This window comes from Schistocerca gregaria, chromosome 2 (assembly GCF_023897955.1).
Source record: "Schistocerca gregaria isolate iqSchGreg1 chromosome 2, iqSchGreg1.2, whole genome shotgun sequence".
Lineage (NCBI taxonomy): Eukaryota > Metazoa > Arthropoda > Insecta > Orthoptera > Acrididae > Schistocerca > Schistocerca gregaria.
Genome location: NC_064921.1, coordinates 1,015,479,161 through 1,015,499,896, shown reverse-complemented (window position 1 = coordinate 1,015,499,896; position 20,736 = coordinate 1,015,479,161). Strand labels below are relative to the sequence as shown.

The 20,736-nt window shown below is 50.8% G+C and overlaps 30 non-coding genes across 30 annotated transcripts; 12 read left to right on the top strand and 18 right to left on the bottom strand.

Moving 5' to 3' along the window:
- Window positions 1-437: 437 nt before the first annotated feature.
- Window positions 438-509, top strand: Trnap-ugg (transfer RNA proline (anticodon UGG)). The gene has a single exon. It is a non-coding gene; the product is annotated as a tRNA-Pro (tRNA).
- A 195-nt stretch (window positions 510-704) lies between these two features.
- Trnav-aac (transfer RNA valine (anticodon AAC)) lies at window positions 705-777 on the bottom strand. The gene has a single exon. It is a non-coding gene; the product is annotated as a tRNA-Val (tRNA).
- Window positions 778-7,284: 6,507 nt separating this feature from the next.
- On the bottom strand, window positions 7,285-7,357 carry Trnav-aac (transfer RNA valine (anticodon AAC)). The gene has a single exon. It is a non-coding gene; the product is annotated as a tRNA-Val (tRNA).
- A 158-nt stretch (window positions 7,358-7,515) lies between these two features.
- On the bottom strand, window positions 7,516-7,588 carry Trnav-cac (transfer RNA valine (anticodon CAC)). The gene has a single exon. It is a non-coding gene; the product is annotated as a tRNA-Val (tRNA).
- Window positions 7,589-8,220: 632 nt separating this feature from the next.
- Trnap-ugg (transfer RNA proline (anticodon UGG)) lies at window positions 8,221-8,292 on the top strand. The gene has a single exon. It is a non-coding gene; the product is annotated as a tRNA-Pro (tRNA).
- A 195-nt stretch (window positions 8,293-8,487) lies between these two features.
- On the bottom strand, window positions 8,488-8,560 carry Trnav-aac (transfer RNA valine (anticodon AAC)). The gene has a single exon. It is a non-coding gene; the product is annotated as a tRNA-Val (tRNA).
- An 897-nt stretch (window positions 8,561-9,457) lies between these two features.
- Window positions 9,458-9,530, bottom strand: Trnav-aac (transfer RNA valine (anticodon AAC)). Its single transcript has one exon. It is a non-coding gene; the product is annotated as a tRNA-Val (tRNA).
- Window positions 9,531-9,688: 158 nt separating this feature from the next.
- Trnav-cac (transfer RNA valine (anticodon CAC)) lies at window positions 9,689-9,761 on the bottom strand. The gene has a single exon. It is a non-coding gene; the product is annotated as a tRNA-Val (tRNA).
- Window positions 9,762-10,393: 632 nt separating this feature from the next.
- On the top strand, window positions 10,394-10,465 carry Trnap-ugg (transfer RNA proline (anticodon UGG)). The gene has a single exon. It is a non-coding gene; the product is annotated as a tRNA-Pro (tRNA).
- Window positions 10,466-10,660: 195 nt separating this feature from the next.
- On the bottom strand, window positions 10,661-10,733 carry Trnav-aac (transfer RNA valine (anticodon AAC)). Its single transcript has one exon. It is a non-coding gene; the product is annotated as a tRNA-Val (tRNA).
- An 897-nt stretch (window positions 10,734-11,630) lies between these two features.
- Trnav-aac (transfer RNA valine (anticodon AAC)) lies at window positions 11,631-11,703 on the bottom strand. Its single transcript has one exon. It is a non-coding gene; the product is annotated as a tRNA-Val (tRNA).
- Window positions 11,704-11,861: 158 nt separating this feature from the next.
- Trnav-cac (transfer RNA valine (anticodon CAC)) lies at window positions 11,862-11,934 on the bottom strand. The gene has a single exon. It is a non-coding gene; the product is annotated as a tRNA-Val (tRNA).
- Window positions 11,935-12,566: 632 nt separating this feature from the next.
- Trnap-ugg (transfer RNA proline (anticodon UGG)) lies at window positions 12,567-12,638 on the top strand. The gene has a single exon. It is a non-coding gene; the product is annotated as a tRNA-Pro (tRNA).
- Window positions 12,639-12,833: 195 nt separating this feature from the next.
- Window positions 12,834-12,903, bottom strand: Trnav-aac (transfer RNA valine (anticodon AAC)). Its single transcript has one exon. It is a non-coding gene; the product is annotated as a tRNA-Val (tRNA).
- A 635-nt stretch (window positions 12,904-13,538) lies between these two features.
- Trnaq-uug (transfer RNA glutamine (anticodon UUG)) lies at window positions 13,539-13,610 on the top strand. The gene has a single exon. It is a non-coding gene; the product is annotated as a tRNA-Gln (tRNA).
- A 195-nt stretch (window positions 13,611-13,805) lies between these two features.
- On the bottom strand, window positions 13,806-13,878 carry Trnav-aac (transfer RNA valine (anticodon AAC)). Its single transcript has one exon. It is a non-coding gene; the product is annotated as a tRNA-Val (tRNA).
- A 632-nt stretch (window positions 13,879-14,510) lies between these two features.
- Trnap-ugg (transfer RNA proline (anticodon UGG)) lies at window positions 14,511-14,582 on the top strand. Its single transcript has one exon. It is a non-coding gene; the product is annotated as a tRNA-Pro (tRNA).
- A 195-nt stretch (window positions 14,583-14,777) lies between these two features.
- On the bottom strand, window positions 14,778-14,850 carry Trnav-aac (transfer RNA valine (anticodon AAC)). Its single transcript has one exon. It is a non-coding gene; the product is annotated as a tRNA-Val (tRNA).
- A 631-nt stretch (window positions 14,851-15,481) lies between these two features.
- On the top strand, window positions 15,482-15,553 carry Trnap-ugg (transfer RNA proline (anticodon UGG)). The gene has a single exon. It is a non-coding gene; the product is annotated as a tRNA-Pro (tRNA).
- Window positions 15,554-15,748: 195 nt separating this feature from the next.
- On the bottom strand, window positions 15,749-15,821 carry Trnav-aac (transfer RNA valine (anticodon AAC)). The gene has a single exon. It is a non-coding gene; the product is annotated as a tRNA-Val (tRNA).
- A 632-nt stretch (window positions 15,822-16,453) lies between these two features.
- Trnap-ugg (transfer RNA proline (anticodon UGG)) lies at window positions 16,454-16,525 on the top strand. The gene has a single exon. It is a non-coding gene; the product is annotated as a tRNA-Pro (tRNA).
- Window positions 16,526-16,720: 195 nt separating this feature from the next.
- On the bottom strand, window positions 16,721-16,793 carry Trnav-aac (transfer RNA valine (anticodon AAC)). Its single transcript has one exon. It is a non-coding gene; the product is annotated as a tRNA-Val (tRNA).
- A 632-nt stretch (window positions 16,794-17,425) lies between these two features.
- Window positions 17,426-17,497, top strand: Trnap-ugg (transfer RNA proline (anticodon UGG)). Its single transcript has one exon. It is a non-coding gene; the product is annotated as a tRNA-Pro (tRNA).
- Window positions 17,498-17,692: 195 nt separating this feature from the next.
- Trnav-aac (transfer RNA valine (anticodon AAC)) lies at window positions 17,693-17,765 on the bottom strand. Its single transcript has one exon. It is a non-coding gene; the product is annotated as a tRNA-Val (tRNA).
- A 632-nt stretch (window positions 17,766-18,397) lies between these two features.
- Window positions 18,398-18,469, top strand: Trnap-ugg (transfer RNA proline (anticodon UGG)). Its single transcript has one exon. It is a non-coding gene; the product is annotated as a tRNA-Pro (tRNA).
- Window positions 18,470-18,664: 195 nt separating this feature from the next.
- On the bottom strand, window positions 18,665-18,737 carry Trnav-aac (transfer RNA valine (anticodon AAC)). Its single transcript has one exon. It is a non-coding gene; the product is annotated as a tRNA-Val (tRNA).
- A 632-nt stretch (window positions 18,738-19,369) lies between these two features.
- Window positions 19,370-19,441, top strand: Trnap-ugg (transfer RNA proline (anticodon UGG)). The gene has a single exon. It is a non-coding gene; the product is annotated as a tRNA-Pro (tRNA).
- Window positions 19,442-19,636: 195 nt separating this feature from the next.
- Trnav-aac (transfer RNA valine (anticodon AAC)) lies at window positions 19,637-19,709 on the bottom strand. Its single transcript has one exon. It is a non-coding gene; the product is annotated as a tRNA-Val (tRNA).
- Window positions 19,710-20,341: 632 nt separating this feature from the next.
- Window positions 20,342-20,413, top strand: Trnap-ugg (transfer RNA proline (anticodon UGG)). Its single transcript has one exon. It is a non-coding gene; the product is annotated as a tRNA-Pro (tRNA).
- A 195-nt stretch (window positions 20,414-20,608) lies between these two features.
- Trnav-aac (transfer RNA valine (anticodon AAC)) lies at window positions 20,609-20,681 on the bottom strand. Its single transcript has one exon. It is a non-coding gene; the product is annotated as a tRNA-Val (tRNA).
- Between the last annotated feature and the right edge of the window lie 55 nt (window positions 20,682-20,736).

The window sequence follows — 20,736 nt, the reverse complement described above, 5'->3', positions numbered from 1 at the left end:
CTTGATAACCGCTACACTACGGAAACTGCGGAAGTGAGGAGTCAATCCCCGTTCACTCGAAATTACCTCAGCCTCTCTCCCGTCCGCGAATGCACACGCGACGGTTCTTTTGACAGCCTGGAAACCATTACAGCCGAGGGCTCAAGAAGTCTTCGGGGTGCTCGAGAGGGTGTCTGCCGTAGCACCCCTAACGAGATAGCGGCGTTTCCCGCAGTCGTGATTGCAAGTCATAGCAGCAAAAGCAATCACTTTTTTAGCAGCAGGGGGTGCGAGCCCAGCGTCAGCTCTACATGAAGGTACCAATAGCCCAGGAAGGCCGCCGACCGCGGGATTCGCGCCGCCCCCATCCCGCCAGCCAACACGAGACTTTCCAGAGCACCCTGGGCCACATCGAGGGACCCAGTGCACTGAAATAATAGGCCTTTGCCACGTCAGATGGCTCGTTGGTCTAGGGGTATGATTCCTGCTTTGGGTGCAGGAGGTCCCGGGTTCAAATCCCGGACGAGCCCTAGCGTTTTGTGCAAACTGATCGCACGTGAGTGGCTTAGTCGACGCAAAATGCTCGGCGTCAGTATCAAATGAATTTCATATTTGATGTGAGCAATTGACACTCTGATCCGACGTGTGAAGGCGATTACGAAGGTTTTAGGGTACAGATGGAAGCAGATGCATGTTAGTATGTCTTGTTTTTAAATATGAAGAAGTGGTTCCGCCCGGGATCGAACCGGGGACCTTCTGCGTGTTAGGCAGACGTGATAACCGCTACACCACGGAAACTACTTGTGTGCACTATACCTTAGAGACAACTCGTGCTGATGTTGTCATCGTAACTAAAAAAGTAAATAAATGCGCTACTTGCATAACAAAGGTACATGCAGAAGATCCTCACATGTCGTGGCTCACTGGAGTACAATACGACATATTCAGGAAAATACTGTTCCCGCTCGGGGACCTTCTGCGTGTGAAGCAGACTTGATAACCGCTACACTACGGAAACTGCGGAAGTGAGGAGTCAATCCCCGTTCACTCGAAATTACCTCAGCCTCTCTCCCGTCCGCGAATGCACACGCGACGGTTCTTTTGACAGCCTGGAAACCATTACAGCCGAGGGCTCAAGAAGTCTTCGGGGTGCTCGAGAGGGTGTCTGCCGTAGCACCCCTAACGAGATAGCGGCGTTTCCCGCAGTCGTGATTGCAAGTCATAGCAGCAAAAGCAATCACTTTCTTAGCAGCAGGGGGTGCGAGCCCAGCGGCAGCTCTACATGAAGGTACCAATAGCCCAGGAAGGCCGCCGACCGCGGGAATTCGCGCCGCCCCCATCCCGCCAGCCTACACGAGACTTTCCAGAGCACCCTGGACCACATCGAGGGACCCAGTGCACTGAAATAATAGGCCTTTGCCACGTCAGATGGCTCGTTGGTCTAGGGAGACAGTCGAGGCGCGGCCGTCGTGCAGGTCGGACGTGCCTGGAGCGTTGTTTACATGCTCAGCTGCGGCCTGCGGTGCTGCACGTGGTGAGTCGAGGGCCGTTGCGGCGCGCAAACATCTTGTTTGTAACGAATAGAACCTAACATGGATCACCCAGAGCGGAAAGATACTTTGAAGTTTATGTTTGATGGAAGTTTTTCTCGACCGAAATATTACGAAGTCGAACGATTTCTCGGTGAAGACGTTAAATTGCCTCCCACCGATATCATTGGTATCCATTTGTCTATTGTCAGTAGCACAGTTTATATCAAATTGCGTGACCCAGAATTGTGCGACAAAATCATCGATTCATGTGGCGGTACCTATAAATTTCGACACAGTGACGGGAATGTTGGTGAGGTGACTGTTGTCCACGCTGGTCTTGGTATTCGTACCGTCAGGATTTTCGAGTTGCCTTTTGAAATCTCGCCTGAACAAATTAATGCTTCTATTAAGTCCTACGGCAAAATTATCAGTAACATTGCCGAAAAGTGGGCCCCGTTCCATAAGTACCCTGTTTTGAACGGTGTGCGGCAAATTAAGATCGAATTGCAACGGCATATTCCGTCCTACCTAACGATTTGTGGATATAGGGCGATAATCATATATGAGGGACAGCCTCGTACATGTTCAGGCTGTAATTCCACGGGACACGTCCGGGCACAGTGCATCCAACGACGTGTAACGCAGCTGCCTGCGGGTGAACTGGGCCCTCCCCCGCAACCGACAATATTACCGACTACTTATGTAGCGGCGGTCCGTGCAAATACACCCACTGCGTCGGCTGCGGAAGTCGGACTTAGTGTGGCCGATGTTACGAATGACGGAGATGTACCTATGGAAATCTCTACCGCTCAGGAAGCCTTGCCGGTCGCTGGCTTACTAGCCGCGGTGCCCCGTGACGCCTCACGTGAGGAAGCCAGGGTTGACGTTGTGGAGGCGGCCACTACTGCTACTGACAGCCAGCAAGAGACAGAGGCTCTTCCTCTTCCTTTAAAGAATGCGGAAGCCTCTGTCAGTGAGTCCTCCCCGAAAAAGCACAAGAAACGTCGGATCGCTCGTCCGGCGGCAGCTCAATCGGCACCTCCCTTGCGTGAAAAGGCCAAACACGCGGGCCGCATGATCTGCGATGACACTTCGGGGACCGAAGATTATCTTCCGTCGTTGGCCTCACCCATGAATATTGACGATGATGTATCCAACCTTGACACGGGGAGGGCACATATTAGTGCACCACCGCGGACGGCCCAAGTTGCAGATGTGCAGGGTGACGGCCCGCAATGCGGTTCCGGAACTGCTGCAGCAGGCGCGACGACGGCTGTGTCTGTCGATAATTGGGCGGATGATATTGAAGATATGACTGGCAATCCCGAGCGTGAAGAACCGATGGCAACTGGTGATACGCTGCTTACGTCTCGGCGCAATGCAGCGTCCACGGACGGCGACGTCTAGACTTATACGACCTCCGAAGCGGACGACTGATGAAGGGATAAAAATCGTACCTGTTTTCATCTGCAGATGACCACTGATCCCACATCGCTCCGTTCACGACAATCCTATAAGATTTCTACCATAAATGTTAACCGCATTGTCTCTCAAGCAAAAATCCACAGCCTTCGACATTATTTACGGGCCGCTGATATAGATATTCTGTTCGTACAGGAAGCACTGACTCCACTCCTAGCCGACGTCCCCGGTTATGACGCCATTGTCAATATAGGGACGGAGGCAGGTACGATCATTCTGTATCGGGAAGGCATTGAATGTTCTTGTTTGTCCATGTTACCTACCGGACGAGGCATTGCCGCACAGTTCCATGATGTACTCCTTCTTAATGTGTACGCCCCTTCCGGTTCCAACGCGCGAGCGGCGAGGAGGGAGTTTTACACGGGAGAGATAGCGAATCTAATCACCGACTTGCGTCTGCGTATTATTATGGGTGGTGACTTTAACTGCGTATTGCGCCGCACCGATCAAACGCCGAACTTCAACTTCAGCCAGGAACTGCTAACACTGGTTAAAGAATTGCAGTCAGTCGACACGTGGGCGACCTTACACCCAGATGAAGTTGCCTTTACTCACTTTACGCAGACATCTTCCAGCAGGTTAGATCGCATATATGTGCAACGCGGTCTTTTAGCCGACGTGGTAACTTGCGAATATTGGCCCGTTAATTTCAGTGACCATATCGCTTACCACATCGTCTTTAATCACTCACCGCAGAAAGTTTATAGAGGCTTCGGACGATGGCAACTCAACTGTCGCCTCTTACAAGACGTCACTTTAGAGCATGAGATCCGGTCAGTTTGGCACTCCGTAACATCAAGCAGGCCCACGTATTCCACGTGGATTGATTGGTGGACGCTTCATGCAAAGGGGAAACTCATTACTTGCATCAAGCACCACGCCCGGATTCGCGCTCGCGGTGAGAAGGAAATCACTGAATTCTATTTCTGTGCCCTGCGAGAATTGTACCGGGATTATCATCAGGTGCCTAATAACATCACGCACGTACGCAGACTCCAAGCCAAGATTACATCCTTGACGGGCTGCACTGCCGTCGGCCACCAGATTCGAGCACGTGACTCCACAAACTTGCCGCAACAGCAGACGTCAGTCCATCATATCGTCCAACAGTTACGTGCAGCGCGTAGGAAACTTATTCATAAGTTGCAGGATGCAGACGGTGCTTGTTATACCCTACAGCGAGACATCAAAAACCATGTTACCAACCACTTTGCTGCACTTTACACCTGTGCTGGTGTACCACATGAGAAAGTGCGAGAATGGTATCATTCTGGACCCCCGCCGTACTGCATTACCGACGACCTCAATCGGGACCTGCTTGCTCCCTTTACCAAAGAAGAACTGAAGGATGCCCTGCTTGCTGCGCCACGAAATAAATCTCCGGGCACGGACGGGCTCTCTGTCGAGTTTTACGTCAAATATTGGCCTATATTAGGGGACGAACTCACAGAGATGTACAATGAAGTACTACGTGGGATTGCTCTACCCCCAGCCTTCACAGAAGGGTTAACTGTTTTAATACCTAAGACGCCGACGCCGACCACCACCAAAGATCTGCGGCCCATTACTCTGCTCAATGCCGACTTTAAGCTTCTGACGCGCGCCCTCAATGCCCGATTACGGCAGCTGTTACCCTATCTTCTGGGACCATACCAAATGAGTGCGATCCGTGGTCGGTCGCTGTCCACCATTTTGGCGCTATATCGGGATCTCGTCTCCCTCACCTGGGCCACCCGCACTCCTATGGCCATAGCATTTCTTGACTTCGATAAGGCTTACGATCGAGCTGACTATCACTATCTCAGCGGCGTGATGGAATCAATGGGCTTCAGTCTTAATTTTATCCACCTCATCAACAACTGTATCAGTGGTACCCGTACACGCTTCCTGATCAATAATACATTGACGGAGTACGTCCAGCTCTCACGGGGTATCAAGCAAGGCTGTCCACTTTCAACGACGCTCTATGCGATCCTCATGGAACCCTTGTTGCGCCATCTACATCATAGCCTCCCTGGATTCCAGTTTTATGGTATCAAGTCTGTGGTCCAAGCTTACGCAGACGATGTCAGCGTGCTTCTTAACGGCGTTCGCGATGTCACCGCAGCGAAACGCATTCTTGAGGAATTCCAAAGAGATAGTGGTGCCATGTTAAACGTCAATAAATCCGCCGCCTTAACGCTTGGTCAAGAACGACCTATCACAGGCGACGCTTGGCTGCCCTGTGTACAGACTAGAAAACACCTTGGTCTCTACGTTACGGCCCGGCCTCTGGACATGTCTCACAAAAATTGGATACCCAAAATTCAGGCGATAAAAGCACTCCTGCGCGACCAGAACATGCGACACCTCGATCGTCTGCAGCGAGCCTTTTTCGTCAACTCTTATGCCCTCTCCAAATTACAATTTGTTGCCGCCGTCCTACCTATGCCACCCACAGTAGCAAGATCACTCCTAGCGGCGGCCGCCTGGTACGTCTGGAAGCTCAATATTTTTAAGGTTTCCTTCACCACGACAGCACTGCCATGCGATATGGGAGGCCTTGGCTTGAAAAACCCCGGCATTCATGCCCTAGCCCTGTATCTGAAACGCTCATGGCAGATACTCACCGCCAGCGAGGACACCGTCACGAAGCGGCTCTATCAACTGTCCCGCCCCCGCAATATATCTCCGCCTGTGGACATTGGCCACGTCGGCCCGCACTTTCAGCATATAGCACTGTATTACCTTGAAAGTAGCTATCTCGACGACGAGCTTTTCAAGAAGCCGACGGTAAAACTGTACCGCCACTTACTTCGGCCGTCACTGCCTGGCCCCTTGGAAAAGAAGTATCCGGCTTGCAATTGGTCCCTCGTTTGGGCTAACATCCATAATCCAACGCTTCCGACAGATGTCCGCTCCAAATGGTATGACGTGGTCGCTGACACTATTCCGACGAAAGAAAAGCGGCACAGGATTAATCTTGCACCCAGTCCCTACTGCGACTTGTGCCACATGGTTGAGACTATTGCACATCTGTTTGTCTGCAAGGATCAAGTGCACATCTGGAATTGGACGCGCAAAAAACTCGCTGTGCTCAACCGGACTGCGCCTCATGCGATTCAGATCCACGACATTCTGCGCCCGGACTACCGACTCTTCCCTGCAGCCAAACATAACAGCTACCTATGGCTTATGGGACATTTTATCCACTATATTTTGTCCGGCAGTGCGCCTAATGTCTTAGATTTTCAAGTATATCTCTCACACCAACACTGGCGCACAACCAACCAATATGGGCACCGGTATCAGTCAACATTTCAAAATTTTCTTCACATCGTCCTTGAGATGAAGTAGGACGTGGATAACATGAATATCTGTTATAACAATTCGTTTTTCCTGTACTATAGTCCAGGTTATACTCACTGCAAAGACTTCCATTTGTCTCATTGTGATTCTGAATAAAGCAACGTATGAGATCAAGAATATGTCCTTCCCAGGAGCAGTTATTTCTACGACATATTAAATTTGGTGTATTTTGCATGAAACAAAATCGCAAAACAGACAGCAGAAACGAGCAAAGAAGATGGATAGAAAACAAACGAATATACAAATTACAACGAACAAAAAAAAAACTAAAAAAAACAAAAAAAAATGGATAAGGCGTCGGAATTAAAAAAAAATGGATAAGAAAAAAAAGTGGTTAAGGACTTACATAAAAAAAAACAAAATAAAAAAAAGTGGTAGAGAAAAAAAAAAAAAAAAAAAGGGGTATGAACCCTGCTTTATGTGCTGGAGGTCCCGGCTTCAAATCCCGGACAGGCCCTATTTTTCACTTTCGCGACAACCATGCACTATAATAAACTGGAGAGTCTCTCAAAGTAAGGCATGCAACAGGACAAAATGCATGTCGGGCCACCGGCCAATGATACTGTCAAGTGCGTCTTGTGGAAAGCAATCTACGAAGCAGGATTAAGCCGTCTTCGTTCACTTATATCTATACAAAAAATAAAAAATGAAAAAAAAAAAAAAATACACCGGTAAAAAAAAAAAAAAAAAAGGGGTATGATTCCTGCTTTGGGTGCAGGAGGTCCCGGGTTCAAATCCCGACGAGCCCTAGCGTTTTGTGCAAACTGATCGCACGTGAGTGGCTTAGTCGACGCAAAATGCTCGGCGTCAGTATCAAATGAATTTCATATTTGATGTGAGCAATTGACACTCTGATCCGACGTGTGAAGGCGATTACGAAGGTTTTTGGGTACAGATGGAAGCAGATGCATGTTAGTATGTCTTGTTTTTAAATATGAACAAGTGGTTCCGCCCGGGATCGAACCGGGGACCTTCTGCGTGTTAGGCAGACGTGATAACCGCTACACCACGGAAACTACTTGTGTGCACTATACCTTAGAGACAACTCGTGCTGATGTTGTCATCGTAACTAAAAAAGTAAATAAATGCGCTACTTGCATAACAAAGGTACATGCAGAAGATCCTCACATGTCGTGGCTCACTGGAGTACAATACGACATATTTAGGAAAATACTGTTCCCGCCCGGGATCGAACCGGGGACCTTCTGCGTGTGAAGCAGACGTGATAACCGCTACACTACGGAAACTACTTGTGTGCGCTATACCTTAGAGACAACTCGTGCTGATGTTGTCATCGTAACTAAAAAATTAAATAAATGCGCTACTTGCATAACAAAGGTACATGCAGAAGATCCTCACATGTCGTGGCTCACTGGAGTACAATACGTCATATTCAGGAAAATACTGTTCCCGCCCGGGGACCTTCTGCGTGTGAAGCAGACGTGATAACCGCTACACTACGGAAACTGCGGACGTGAGGAGTCAATCCCCGTTCACTCGAAATTACCTCAGTCTCTCTCCCGTCCGCGAATGCACACGCGACGGTACTTTTGACAGCCTGGAAACGATTACTGCCGAGGGCTCAAGAAGTCTTCGGGGTGCTCAAGAGGGTGTCGGCCGTAGCACCCCTAACGAGATAGCGGCGTTTCCCGCAGTCGTGATTGCAAGTCATAGCAGCAAAAGCAATCACTTTCTTAGCAGCAGGGGGTGCGAGCCCAGCGGCAGCTCTACATGAAGGTACCAATAGCCCAGGAAGGCCGCCGACCGCGGGAATTCGCGCCGCCCCCATCCCGCCAGCCTACACGAGACTTTCCAGAGCACCCTGGGCCACATCGAGGGACCCAGTGCACTGAAATAATAGGCCTTTGCCACGTCAGATGGCTCGTTGGTCTAGGGGTATGATTCCTGCTTTGGGTGCAGGAGGTCCCGGGTTCAAATCCCGGACGAGCCCTAGCGTTTTGTGCAAACTGATCGCACGTGAGTGGCTTAGTCGACGCAAAATGCTCGGCGTCAGTATCAAATGAATTTCATATTTGATGTGAGCAATTGACACTCTGATCCGACGTGTGAAGGCGATTACGAAGGTTTTAGGGTACAGATGGAAGCAGATGCATGTTAGTATGTCTTGTTTTTAAATATGAAGAAGTGGTTCCGCCCGGGATCGAACCGGGGACCTTCTGCGTGTTAGGCAGACGTGATAACCGCTACACCACAGAAACTACTTGTGTGCACTATACCTTAGAGACAACTCGTGCTGATGTTGTCATCGTAACTAAAAAAGTAAATAAATGCGCTACTTGCATAACAAAGGTACATGCAGAAGATCCTCACATGTCGTGGCTCACTGGAGTACAATACGACATATTCAGGAAAATACTGTTCCCGCTCGGGGACCTTCTGCGTGTGAAGCAGACTTGATAACCGCTACACTACGGAAACTGCGGAAGTGAGGAGTCAATCCCCGTTCACTCGAAATTACCTCAGCCTCTCTCCCGTCCGCGAATGCACACGCGACGGTTCTTTTGACAGCCTGGAAACCATTACAGCCGAGGGCTCAAGAAGTCTTCGGGGTGCTCGAGAGGGTGTCTGCCGTAGCACCCCTAACGAGATAGCGGCGTTTCCCGCAGTCGTGATTGCAAGTCATAGCAGCAAAAGCAATCACTTTCTTAGCAGCAGGGGGTGCGAGCCCAGCGGCAGCTCTACATGAAGGTACCAATAGCCCAGGAAGGCCGCCGACCGCGGGATTCGCGCCGCCCCCATCCCGCCAGCCAACACGAGACTTTCCAGAGCACCCTGGGCCACATCGAGGGACCCAGTGCACTGAAATAATAGGCCTTTGCCACGTCAGATGGCTCTTTGGTCTAGGGGTATGATTCCTGCTTTGGGTGCAGGAGGTCCCGGGTTCAAATCCCGACGAGCCCTAGCGTTTTGTGCAAACTGATCGCACGTGAGTGGCTTAGTCGACGCAAAATGCTCGGCGTCAGTATCAAATGAATTTCATATTTGATGTGAGCAATTGACACTCTGATCCGACGTGTGAAGGCGATTACGAAGGTTTTTGGGTACAGATGGAAGCAGATGCATTTTAGTATGTCTTGTTTTTAAATATGAAGAAGTGGTTCCGCCCGGGATCGAACCGGGGACCTTCTGCGTGTTAGGCAGACGTGATAACCGCTACACCACGGAAACTACTTGTGTGCACTATACCTTAGAGACAACTCGTGCTGATGTTGTCATCGTAACTAAAAAAGTAAATAAATGCGCTACTTGCATAACAAAGGTACATGCAGAAGATCCTCACATGTCGTGGCTCACTGGAGTACAATACGACATATTCAGAAATATACTGTTCCCGCCCGGGATCGAACCGGGGACCTTCTGCGTGTGAAGCAGACGTGATAACCGCTACACTACGGAAACTACTTGTATGCGCTATACCTTAGAGACAACTCGTGCTGATGTTGTCATCGTAACTAAGAAATTAAATAAATGCGCTACTTGCATAACAAAGGTACATGCAGAAGATCCTCACATGTCGTGGCTCACTGGAGTACAATACGACATATTCAGGAAAATACTGTTCCCGCCCGGGGACCTTCTGCGTGTGAAGCAGACGTGATAACCGCTACACTACGGAAACTGCGGACGTGAGGAGTCAATCCCCGTTCACTCGAAATTACCTCAGTCTCTCTCCCGTCCGCGAATGCACACGCGACGGTACTTTTGACAGCCTGGAAACGATTACTGCCGAGGGCTCAAGAAGTCTTCGGGGTGCTCAAGAAGGTGTCGGCCGTAGCACCCCTAACGAGATAGGGGCGTTTCCCGCAGTCGTGATTGCAAGTCATAGCAGCAAAAGCAATCACTTTCTTAGCAGCAGGGGGTGCGAGCCCAGCGGCAGCTCTACATGAAGGTACCAATAGCCCAGGAAGGCCGCCGACCGCGGGAATTCGCGCCGCCCCCATCCCGCCAGCCTACACGAGACTTTCCAGAGCACCCTGGGCCACATCGAGGGACCCAGTGCACTGAAATAATAGGCCTTTGCCACGTCAGATGGCTCGTTGGTCTAGGGGTATGATTCCTGCTTTGGGTGCAGGAGGTCCCGGGTTCAAATCCCGGACGAGCCCTAGCGTTTTGTGCAAACTGATCGCACGTGAGTGGCTTAGTCGACGCAAAATGCTCGGCGTCAGTATCAAATGAATTTCATATTTGATGTGAGCAATTGACACTCTGATCCGACGAGTGAAGGCGATTACGAAGGTTTTAGGGTACAGATGGAAGCAGATGCATGTTAGTATGTCTTGTTTTTAAATATGAAGAAGTGGTTCCGCCCGGGATCGAACCGGGGACCTTCTGCGTGTTAGGCAGACGTGATAACCGCTACACCACAGAAACTACTTGTGTGCACTATACCTTAGAGACAACTCGTGCTGATGTTGTCATCGTAACTAAAAAAGTAAATAAATGCGCTACTTGCATAACAAAGGTACATGCAGAAGATCCTCACATGTCGTGGCTCACTGGAGTACAATACGACATATTCAGGAAAATACTGTTCCCGCTCGGGGACCTTCTGCGTGTGAAGCAGACTTGATAACCGCTACACTACGGAAACTGCGGAAGTGAGGAGTCAATCCCCGTTCACTCGAAATTACCTCAGCCTCTCTCCCGTCCGCGAATGCACACGCGACGGTTCTTTTGACAGCCTGGAAACCATTACAGCCGAGGGCTCAAGAAGTCTTCGGGGTGCTCGAGAGGGTGTCTGCCGTAGCACCCCTAACGAGATAGCGGCGTTTCCCGCAGTCGTGATTGCAAGTCATAGCAGCAAAAGCAATCACTTTCTTAGCAGCAGGGGGTGCGAGCCCAGCGGCAGCTCTACATGAAGGTACCAATAGCCCAGGAAGGCCGCCGACCGCGGGATTCGCGCCGCCCCCATCCCGCCAGCCAACACGAGACTTTCCAGAGCACCCTGGGCCACATCGAGGGACCCAGTGCACTGAAGTAATAGGCCTTTGCCACGTCAGATGGCTCTTTGGTCTAGGGGTATGTTTCCTGCTTTGGGTGCAGGAGGTCCCGGGTTCAAATCCCGACGAGCCCTAGCGTTTTGTGCAAACTGATCGCACGTGAGTGGCTTAGTCGACGCAAAATGCTCGGCGTCAGTATCAAATGAATTTCATATTTGATGTGAGCAATTGACACTCTGATCCGACGTGTGAAGGCGATTACGAAGGTTTTTGGGTACAGATGGAAGCAGATGCATGTTAGTATGTCTTGTTTTTAAATATGAAGAAGTGGTTCCGCCCGGGATCGAACCGGGGACCTTCTGCGTGTTAGGCAGACGTGATAACCGCTACACCACGGAAACTACTTGTGTGCACTATACCTTAGAGACAACTCGTGCTGATGTTGTCATCGTAACTAAAAAAGTAAATAAATGCGCTACTTGCATAACAAAGGTACATGCAGAAGATCCTCACATGTCGTGGCTCACTGGAGTACAATACGACATATTCAGAAAAATACTGTTCCCGCCCGGGATCGATCCGGGGACCTTCTGCGTGTGAAGCAGACGTGATAACCGCTACACTACGGAAACTACTTGTGTGCGCTATACCTTAGAGACAACTCGTGCTGATGTTGTCATCGTAACTAAGAAATTAAATAAATGCGCTACTTGCATAACAAAGGTACATGCAGAAGATCCTCACATGTCGTGGCTCACTGGAGTACAATACGACATATTCAGGAAAATACTGTTCCCGCCCGGGGACCTTCTGCGTGTGAAGCAGACGTGATAACCGCTACACTACGGAAAATGCGGACGTGAGGAGTCAATCCCCGTTCACTCGAAATTACCTCAGTCTCTCTCCCGTCCGCGAATGCACATGCGACGGTACTTTTGACAGCCTGGAAACGATTACTGCCGAGGGCTCAAGAAGTCTTCGGGGTGCTCGAGAGGGTGTCTGCCGTAGCACCCCTAACGAGATAGCGGCGTTTCCCGCAGTCGTGATTGCAAGTCATAGCAGCAAAAGCAATCACTTTCTTAGCAGCAGGGGGTGCGAGCCCAGCGGCAGCTCTACATGAAGGTACCAATAGCCCAGGAAGGCCGCCGACCGCGGGAATTCGCGCCGCCCCCATCCCGCCAGCCTACACGAGACTTTCCAGAGCACCCTGGGCCACATCGAGGGTCCCAGTGCACTGAAATAATAGGCCTTTGCCACGTCAGATGGCTCGTTGGTCTAGGGGTATGACTCCTGCTTTGGGTGCAGGAGGTCCCGGGTTCAAATCCCGGACGAGCCCTAGCGTTTTGTGCAAACTGATCGCACGTGAGTGGCTTAGTCGACGCAAAATGCTCGGCGTCAGTATCAAATGAATTTCATATTTGATGTGAGCAATTGACACTCTGATCCGACGTGTGAAGGCGATTACGAAGGTTTTAGGGTACAGATGGAAGCAGATGCATGTTAGTATTTCTTGTTTTTAAATATGAAGAAGTGGTTCCGCCCGGGATCGAACCGGGGACCTTCTGCGTGTTAGGCAGACGTGATAACCGCTACACCACGGCAACTACTTGTGTGCACTATACCTTAGAGACAACTCGTGCTGATGTTGTCATCGTAACTAAAAAAAGTAAATAAATGCGCTACTTGCATAACAAAGGTACATGCAGAAGATCCTCACATGTCGTGGCTCACTGGAGTACAATACGACATATTCAGGAAAATACTGTTCCCGCTCGGGGACCTTCTGCGTGTGAAGCAGATTTGATAACCGCTACACTACGGAAACTGCGGAAGTGAGGAGTCAATCCCCGTTCACTCGAAATTACCTCAGCCTGTCTCCGTCCGCGAATGCACACGCGACGGTTCTTTTGACAGCCTGGAAACCATTACAGCCGAGGGCTCAAGAAGTCTTCGGGGTGCTCGAGAGGGTGTCTGCCGTAGCACCCCTAACGAGATAGTGGCGTTTCCCGCAGTCGTGATTGCAAGTCATAGCAGCAAAAGCAATCACTTTCTTAGCAGCAGGGGGTGCAAGCCCAGCGGCAGCTCTACATGAAGGTACCAATAGCCCAGGAAGGCCGCCGACCGCGGGAATTCGCGCCGCCCCCATCCCGCCAGCCTACACGAGACTTTCCAGAGCACCCTGGGCCACATCGAGGGACCCAGTGCACTGAAATAATAGGCCTTTGCCACGTCAGATGGCTCGTTGGTCTAGGGGTATGATTCCTGCTTTTGGTGCAGGAGGTCCCGGGTTCAAATCCCGGACGAGCCCTAGCGTTTTGTGCAAACTGATCGCACGTGAGTGGCTTAGTCGACGCAAAATGCTCGGCGTCAGTATCAAATGAATTTCATATTTGATGTGAGCAATTGACACTCTGATCCGACGTGTGAAGGCGATTACGAAGGTTTTAGGGTACAGATGGAAGCAGATGCATGTTAGTATGTCTTGTTTTTAAATATGAAGAAGTGGTTCCGCCCGGGATCGAACCGGGGACCTTCTGCGTGTTAGGCAGACGTGATAACCGCTACACCACGGAAACTACTTGTGTGCACTATACCTTAGAGACAACTCGTGCTGATGTTGTCATCGTAACTAAAAAAGAAAATAAATGCGCTACTTGCATAACAAAGGTACATGCAGAAGATCCTCACATGTCGTGGCTCACTGGAGTACAATACGACATATTCAGGAAAATACTGTTCCCGCTCGGGGACCTTCTGCGTGTGAAGCAGACGTGATAACCGCTACACTACGGAAACTGCGGAAGTGAGGAGTCAATCCCCGTTCACTCGAAATTACCTCAGCCTCTCTCCCGTCCGCGAATGCACACGCGACGGTTCTTTTGACAGCCTGGAAACCATTACAGCCGAGGGCTCAAGAAGTCTTCGGGGTGCTCGAGAGGGTGTCTGCCGTAGCACCCCTAACGAGATAGCGGTTTTTCCCGCAGTCGTGATTGTAAGTCATAGCAGCAAAAGCAATCACTTTCTTAGCAGCAGGGAGTGCGAGCCCAGCGGCAGCTCTACATGAAGGTACCAATAGCCCAGGAAGGCCGCCGACCGCGGGAATTCGCGCCGCCCCCATCCCGCCAGCCTACACGAGACTTTCCAGAGCACCCTGGGCCACATCGAGGGACCCAGTGCACTGAAATAATAGGCCTTTGCCACGTCAGATGGCTCGTTGGTCTAGGGGTATGATTCCTGCTTTGGGTGCAGGAGGTCCCGGGTTCAAATCCCCGACGAGCCCTAGCGTTTTGTGCAAACTGATCGCACGTGAGTGGCTTAGTCGACGCAAAATGCTCGGCGTCAGTATCAAATGAATTTCATATTTGATGTGAGCAATTGACACTCTGATCCGACGTGTGAAGGCGATTACGAAGGTTTTAGGGTACAGATGGAAGCAGATGCATGTTAGTATGTCTTGTTTTTAAATATGAAGAAGTGGTTCCGCCAGGGATCGAACCGGGGACCTTCTGCGTGTTAGGCAGACGTGATAACCGCTACACCACGGAAACTACTTGTGTGCACTATACCTTAGAGACAACTCGTGCTGATGTTGTCATCGTAACTAAAAAAGTAAATAAATGCGCTACTTGCATAACAAAGGTACATGCAGAAGATCCTCACATGTCGTGGCTCACTGGAGTACAATACGACATATTCAGGAAAATACTGTTCCCGCTCGGGGACCTTCTGCGTGTGAAGCAGACTTGATAACCGCTACACTACGGAAACTGCGGAAGTGAGGAGTCAATCCCCGTTCACTCGAAATTACCTCAGCCTGTCTCCCGTCCGCGAATGCACACGCGACGGTTCTTTTGACAGCCTGGAAACCATTACAGCCGAGGGCTCAAGAAGTCTTCGGGTGCTCGAGAGGGTGTCTGCCGTAGCACCCCTAACGAGATAGCGGCGTTTCCCGCAGTCGTGATTGCAAGTCATAGCAGCAAAAGCAATCACTTTCTTAGCAGCAGGGGGTGCGAGCCCAGCGGCAGCTCTACATGAAGGTACCAATAGCCCAGGAAGGCCGCCGACCGCGGGAATTCGCGCCTCCCCCATCCCGCCAGCCTACACGAGACTTTCCAGAGCACCCTGGACCACATCGAGGGACCCAGTGCACTGAAATAATAGGCCTTTGCCACGTCAGATGGCTCGTTGGTCTAGGGGTATGATTCCTGCTTTGGGTGCAGGAGGTCCCGGGTTCAAATCCCGGACGAGCCCTAGCGTTTTGTGCAAACTGATCGCACGTGAGTGGCTTAATCGACGCAAAATGCTCGGCGTCAGTATCAAATGAATTTCATATTTGATGTGAGCAATTGACACTCTGATCCGACGTGTGAAGGCGATTACGAAGGTTTTAGGGTACAGATGGAAGCAGATGCATGTTAGTATGTCTTGTTTTTAAATATGAAGAAGTGGTTCCGCCCGGGATCGAACCGGGGACCTTCTGCGTGTTAGGCAGACGTGATAACCGCTACACCACGGAAACTACTTGTGTGCACTATTCCTTAGAGACAACTCGTGCTGATGTTGTCATAGTAACTAAAAAAGTAAATAAATGCGCTACTTGCATAACAAAGGTACATGCAGAAGATCCTCACATGTCGTGGCTCACTGGAGTACAATACGACATATTCAGGAAAATACTGTTCCCGCTCGGGGACCTTCTGCGTGTGAAGCAGACTTGATAACCGCTACACTACGGAAACTGCGGAAGTGAGGAGTCAATCCCCGTTCACTCGAAATTACCTCAGCCTGTCTCCCGTCCGCGAATGCACACGCGACGGTTCTTTTGACAGCCTGGAAACCATTACAGCCGAGGGCTCAAGAAGTCTTCGGGGTGCTCGAGAGGGTGTCTGCCGTAGCACCCCTAACGAGATAGCGGCGTTTCCCGCAGTCGTGATTGCAAGTCATAGCAGCAAAAGCAATCACTTTCTTAGCAGCAGGGGGTGCGAGCCCAGCGGCAGCTCTACATGAAGGTACCAATAGCCCAGGAAGGCCGCCGACCGCGGAAATTCGCGCCGCCCCCATCCCGCCAGCCTACACGAGACTTTCCAGAGCACCCTGGGCCACATCGAGGGACCCAGTGCACTGAAATAATAGGCCTTTGCCACGTCAGATGGCTCGTTGGTCTAGGGGTATGATTCCTGCTTTGGGTGCAGGAGGTCCCGGGTTCAAATCCCGGACGAGCCCTAGCGTTTTGTGCAAACTGATCGCACGTGAGTGGCTTAGTCGACGCAAAATGCTCGGCGTCAGTATCAAATGAATTTCATATTTGATGTGAGCAATTGACACTCTGATCCGACGTGTGAAGGCGATTACGAAGGTTTTAGGGTACAGATGGAAGCAGATGCATGTTAGTATGTCTTGTTTTTAAATATGAAGAAGAGGTTCCGCCCGGGATCGAACCGGGGACCTTCTGCGTGTTAGGCAGACGTGATAACCGCTACACCACGGAAACTACTTGTGTGCACTATACCTTAGAGACAACTCGTGCTGATGTTGTCATCGTAACTAAAAAAGTAAATAAATGCGCTACTTGCATAACAAAGGTACATGCAGAAGATCCTCACATGTCGTGGCTCACTGGAGTACAATACGACATATTCAGGAAAATACTGTTCCCGCTCGGGGACCTTCTGCGTGTGAAGCAGACTTGATAACCGCTACACTACGGAAACTGCGGAAGTGAGGAGTCAATCCCCGTTCACTCGAAATTACCTCAGCCTGTCTCCCGTCCGCGAATGCACACGCGACGGTTCTTTTGACAGCCTGGAAACCATTACAGCCGAGGGCTCAAGAAGCCTTCGGGGTGCTCGAGAGGGTGTCTGCCGTAGCACCCCTAACGAGATAGCGGCGTTTCCCGCAGTCGTGATTGCAAGTCATAGCAGCAAAAGCAATCACTTTCTTAGCAGCAGGGGGTGCGAGCCCAGCGGCAGCTCTACATGAAAGTACCAATAGCCCAGGAAGGCCGCCGACCGCGGGAATTCGCGCCGCCCCCATCCCGCCAGCCTACACGAGACTTTCCAGAGCACCCTGGGCCACATCGAGGGACCCAGTGCACTGAAATAATAGGCCTTTGCCACGTCAGATGGCTCGTTGGTCTAGGGGTATGATTCCTGCTTTGGGTGCAGCAGGTCCCGGGTTCAAATCCCGGACGAGCCCTAGCGTTTTGTGCAAACTGATCGCACGTGAGTGGCTTAGTCGACGCAAAATGCTCGGCGTCAGTATCAAATGAATTTCATATTTGATGTGAGCAATTGACACTCTGATCCGACGTGTGAAGGCGATTACGAAGGTTTTAGGGTACAGATGGAAGCAGATGCATGTTAGTATGTCTTGTTTTTAAATATGAAGAAGTGGTTCCGCCCGGGATCGAACCGGGGACCTTCTGCGTGTTAGGCAGACGTGATAACCGCTACACCACGGAAACTACTTGTGTGCACTATACCTTAGAGACAACTCGTGCTGATGTTGTCATCGTAACTAAAAAAGTAAATAAATGCGCTACTTGCATAACAAAGGTACATGCAGAAGATCCTCACATGTCGTGGCTCACTGGAGTACAATACGACATATTCAGGAAAATACTGTTCCCGCTCGGGGACCTTCTGCGTGTGAAGCAGACTTGATAACCGCTACACTACGGAAACTGCGGAAGTGAGGAGTCAATCCCCGTTCACTCGAAATTACCTCAGCCTGTCTCCCGTCCGCGAATGCACACGCGACGGTTCTTTTGACAGCCTGGAAACCATTACAGTCGAGGGCTCAAGAAGTCTTCGGGGTGCTCGAGAGGGTGTCTGCCGTAGCACCCCTAACGAGATAGCGGCGTTTCCCGCAGTCGTGATTGCAAGTCATAGCAGCAAAAGCAATCACTTTCTTAGCAGCAGGGGGTGCGAGCCCAGCGGCAGCTCTACATGAAGGTACCAATAGCCGAGGAAGGCCGCCGACCGCGGAAATTCGCGCCGCCCCCATCCCGCCAGCCTACACGAGACTTTCCAGAGCACCCTGGGCCACATCGAGGGACCCAGTGCACTGAAATAATAGGCCTTTGCCACGTCAGATGGCTCGTTGGTCTAGGGGTATGATTCCTGCTTTGGGTGCAGGAGGTCCCGGGTTCAAATCCCGGACGAGCCCTAGCGTTTTGTGCAAACTGATCGCACGTGAGTGGCTTAGTCGACGCAAAATGCTCGGCGTCAGTATCAAATGAATTTCATATTTGATGTGAGCAATTGACACTCTGATCCGACGTGTGAAGGCGATTACGAAGGTTTTAGGGTACAGATGGAAGCAGATGCATGTTAGTATGTCTTGTTTTTAAATATGAAGAAGAGGTTCCGCCCGGGATCGAACCGGGGACCTTCTGCGTGTTAGGCAGACGTGATAACCGCTACACCACGGAAACTACTTGTGTGCACTATACCTTAGAGACAACTCGTGCTGATGTTGTCATCGTAACTAAAAAAGTAAATAAATGCGCTACTTGCATAACAAAGGTACATGCAGAAGATCCTCACATGTCGTGGCTCACTGGAGTACAATACGACATATTCAGGAAAATACTGTTCCCGCTCGGGGACCTTCTGCGTGTGAAGCAGACTTGATAACCGCTACACTACGGAAACTGCGGAAGTGAGGAGTCAATCCCCGTTCACTCGAAATTACCTCAGCCTGTCTCCCGTCCGCGAATGCACACGCGACGGTTCTTTTGACAGCCTGGAAACCATTACAGCCGAGGGCTCAAGAAGCCTTCGGGGTGCTCGAGAGGGTGTCTGCCGTAGCACCCCTAACGAGATAGCGGCGTTTCCCGCAGTCGTGATTGCAAGTCATAGCAGCAAAAGCAATCACTTTCTTAGCAGCAGGGGGTGCGAGCCCAGCGGCAGCTCTACATGAAAGTACCAATAGCCCAGGAAGGCCGCCGACCGCGGGAATTCGCGCCGCCCCCATCCCGCCAGCCTACACGAGACTTTCCAGAGCACCCTGGGCCACATCGAGGGACCCAGTGCACTGAAATAATAGGCCTTTGCCACGTCAGATGGCTCGTTGGTCTAGGGGTATGATTCCTGCTTTGGGTGCAGCAGGTCCCGGGTTCAAATCCCGGACGAGCCCTAGCGTTTTGTGCAAACTGATCGCACGTGAGTGGCTTAGTCGACGCAAAATGCTCGGCGTCAGTATCAAATGAATTTCATATTTGATGTGAGCAATTGACACTCTGATCCGACGTGTGAAGGCGATTACGAAGGTTTTAGGGTACAGATGGAAGCAGATGCATGTTAGTATGTCTTGTTTTTAAATATGAAGAAGTGGTTCCGCCCGGGATCGAACCGGGGACCTTCTGCGTGTTAGGCAGACGTGATAACCGCTACACCACGGAAACTACTTGTGTGCACTATACCTTAGAGACAACTCGTGCTGATGTTGTCATCGTAACTAAAAAAGTAAATAAATGCGCTACTTGCATAACAAAGGTACATGCAGAAGATCCTCACATGTCGTGGCTCACTGGAGTACAATACGACATATTCAGGAAAATACTGTTCCCGCTCGGGGACCTTCTGCGTGTGAAGCAGACTTGATAACCGCTACACTACGGAAACTGCGGAAGTGAGGAGTCAATCCCCGTTCACTCGAAATTACCTCAGCCTGTCTCCCGTCCGCGAATGCACACGCGACGGTTCTTTCGACAGCCTGGAAACCATTACAGCCGAGGGCTCAAGAAGTCTTCGGGGTGCTCGAGAGGGTGTCTGCCGTAGCACCCCTAACGAGATAGCGGCGTTTCCCGCAGTCGTGATTGCAAGTCATAGCAGCAAAAGCAATCACTTTCTTAGCAGCAGGGGGTGCGAGCCCAGCGGCAGCTCTACATGAAGGTACCAATAGCCGAGGAAGGCCGCCGACCGCGGAAATTCGCGCCGCCCCCATCCCGCCAGCCTACACGAGACTTTCCAGAGCACCCTGGGCCACATCGAGGGACCCAGTGCACTGAAATAATAGGCCTTTGCCACGTCAGATGGCTCGTTGGTCTAGGGGTATGATTCCTGCTTTGGGTGCAGGAGGTCCCGGGTTCAAATCCCGGACGAGCCCTAGCGTTTTGTGCAAACTGATCGCACGTGAGTGGCTTAGTCGACGCAAAATGCTCGGCGTCAGTATCAAATGAATTTCATATTTGATGTGAGCAATTGACACTCTGATCCGACGTGTGAAGGCGATTACGAAGGTTTTAGGGTACAGATGGAAGCAGATGCATGTTAGTATGTCTTGTTTTTAAATATGAAGAAGAGGTTCCGCCCGGGATCGAACCGGGGACCTTCTGCGTGTTAGGCAGACGTGATAACCGCTACACCACGGAAACTACTTGTGTGCACTATACCTTAGAGACAACTCGTGCTGATGTTGTCATCGTAACT